This window comes from Formica exsecta, unplaced genomic scaffold (genome assembly GCF_003651465.1).
Source record: "Formica exsecta isolate Colony F162 unplaced genomic scaffold, ASM365146v1 scaffold108, whole genome shotgun sequence".
Classification (NCBI taxonomy): domain Eukaryota; kingdom Metazoa; phylum Arthropoda; class Insecta; order Hymenoptera; family Formicidae; genus Formica; species Formica exsecta.
In genome coordinates this window covers 126,448-129,641 of record NW_021848419.1, presented here as the reverse complement: position 1 = coordinate 129,641, position 3,194 = coordinate 126,448, and positions in this window count along the sequence as shown.

Below are 3,194 nucleotides of genomic sequence, written 5' to 3'. Positions count from 1 at the left end.
GCCTGAAAATATTCTGCAGAGTTCTCTTGTAAACATAAGTTGATTCATTTTTAATATTTGCAATATTAAATTTAAATCTTGTCATTAATTGTCGCATCGAGTTTACATTAATCAAGAAGTCTTATAAAATGTTAAGATTATTGGAATACTTTCTATAGAATATACTATACGCTATTTCATATTTTTCTAAGAAATATTATTTCTCAAAAATATTATAACAATAAAAATATTTTTTTCAAGAGGCAGATTACTGAAAGAGACATTTGGCATTTAGTAATTTCTTTCATAATTTCTTGTTTCTCTTTGTACTTTCAAACATGTTTGGAACGATTGATCAAGATTCAGAAGTAGCATTATCTTTTACAGTATGTAGAAACACGAATAGGTGGAACTCTACGTGAAAACCGACATAATTGGGAATGTCAACGGAATTTACGGTCTACTAAAGTTCCGTTACGATCCACTAAAAGCGTATGCCTCTTCTTCCACAGACGTTGCTCATGTGTGAGGCATCAAAGGCGGTCGTCACGATGCGTCCGACACGCAAAAGTTTGTAGATTCTGCGGTAAGATTGGAGATAGAAAAATATTATGCCGTTAGAGCGAAGGAATAAGGGAGAAGCGGCGATCTGGATCCCAGATCTTGTCTCGGAGTCATTAGTGAAATGACAAACTCTGTCGGCAAGCCGTACTGGTGGCATCTTTTCTCTTGTTGCCATCGTCGATACACGCGAGTCGATCTAGTAAATCGTTTTTCGCTGAACTCACACATTCCACGAACGTGTAAAGTTGTATAGGTAAAAAGCATTGGAATGCAACTTTAATGAAACGTCACTATATCATTAATAATAACTCTCTGTTTTTATAAGCGTGAGCTAGAATAAATTTATACAAAATATTCAATCTGAGAAAATCAGATTTCTTTTTTTACATATATTTATATTTATATAAATCAGTTTTAACTTTAAATATAAATGGGTAATTCTTAATAATTATGTATAATTATTTTTTATACAATTCAGGATTTTTTTTTGTATTTTATTGATGCCCCTTGAAGCATATTTCCACGATTAACTTCCAGTGATATTCGTTGCGCGCATACATAATCTATGCGACTAATTTCAGAGTTAGGTTGTAAGTGGCCGTGTCAGTCCCTTGATTGTCTCGAGGTAAACTCGAAGCGAGGGATCAAAGCAAAATTCGGCATCGTAAGATGACAGAGTGGCAGGCGGCTGCGGTGACTCTGAGATAAGATTTCTACAAGCGATGTACGGTCAGATAAAAACTGATAGGTATCTTTAAGAAGGATCGCCGACAAAAATATGGTAGGCCGTCTCTTCGGAAAGTCACGAAGGGCTCATATGTGTAAAATATGAAAAATCCTCAAAATATGATAATGAAATTAACAATTTTATTTATTTTCTTCACATTTTGGATACTTTGGTCACTCCGGGATTCAAAATGCTAAATAGTATATTTGAGCTGCGCTTCAGTAATCTGCCAGAATCCGTTTAGAGCATGTATACATATACATTATCTTTTCTCTTCCGAAACACAATAAAAGAATGTTAATTGATATTTTCGTAGACAATTCTTTAAAATTTTTCGTGAAAGTATCAAAAAAATAATTCAAAAAATTCATACGTACAAAAAAAAATATTTTTATTGCCACGGTGGTAAGCATCTTGTGAAATTGTGAAAAGGATAGATTTAGAAATACATTAAAAATATTATTTTTCTATGAGAATTATGTGTATTATCCAAAACACAACGGATTGACAAAATTAAATATTTCTACGCAAAAAAAAATATTTTTCGATTTTTAGATTTATGCACAACCTTTCATAGTAGAGCATAATGGAAAACGATCGGAGGGATGATATCATATCCAATACTTGGTACTGAAAGAAAGTCGCGGCTGCCGAGAGCAATGTTTCTCGCCGAGCGAAAGAGATTCTGGCATCTAAAACAAACTCTTACCCCCTAGTCGCCTTTATCCGCCGTATTTTTCGCTGACAACCTCCTTCTAGCGGCTTGATTTACGACATCGTTGCGAGGAAGCGAGAAAGAGAGAAATAAAAAAAAGGAGGAACGGAGCCAAAGGCGAAGAACTATTTTTGGGAAGCATTAATATTTATAGTTTTGCACACGCGTATACGCGCTGGTCGCGACGAGCATAATTTTACGACGGGATTTACAGTTTGGCCTGTTGTCACTGCACGGCGGTTTACGGCATATTAGTCAGCCGAAAATCAAAATGCCGCCGTTTTGTCACGATGGCACACGGCATCTTCCTCAAAGGTGTGTCAAGGTTAAAGATTGCGATTTGCAATATATAGTTAAAGAAAATAGAGAGGGAGTGATCCAAAATCAAACACTTTATATTTTTCGATAAATTGTTCAATAGTAACTCGGCGTACCTCGAGCTTTTGATCAAATCTTCGTACAGTATATGATGTTTTGGAACCGTCGAATATTTTTCAATGGAACTAATTCTAGAAATAAATTAGAAAACACAAAAAATAAAATAATTACAGAGTCGAAAGCGAAAAGAAATTTTTATATTTTAAATTTTGATCATTAAATATAATATAACACGCTCTGTTTTTAATAACTTAATAACTATAATAACTTTGCTTTAATTAAAATTTAGTATACAGCTTAAATTTAAAAATAGTGAATATAAATCGAAAATTAGAAATCTGGCGCGAAAAATAACTTACTGTATACTATAGAATTTGTAATTGTAATCAATGAAGGTATCTAAAATATATATTTATGATATATATTTTGTTTTTAAATCAGAGTAAATAAAAATTGTAATATATAATGAAAAAATTAATACAAATCAGCCAGCGACATTAACGATTATTCATCGAAGCGGAATTTGATTAGACATAAATTCATCTGCAGTCTCATAATATATATATGTGTAATAACGAACTGACAAAAATATATTATAAGATAGATGACACAGGCGTCTATATTTTAATCGATACAAATATGCACAGCGTTGTAATAATGTCATCCAATAAGTTTTTCGACAAAAACGTGTCTCTTATACATCGATATCTGTCGGACCCTCTCGGGAAAAAAAAACGATTCGTTAGCCAACTTACCCCCATGAACACAAACTTACCCCTAAAAAAAATGATCGTACGCCCCCCGTTGAGCGGCGGATGCAACTTCCCTGGC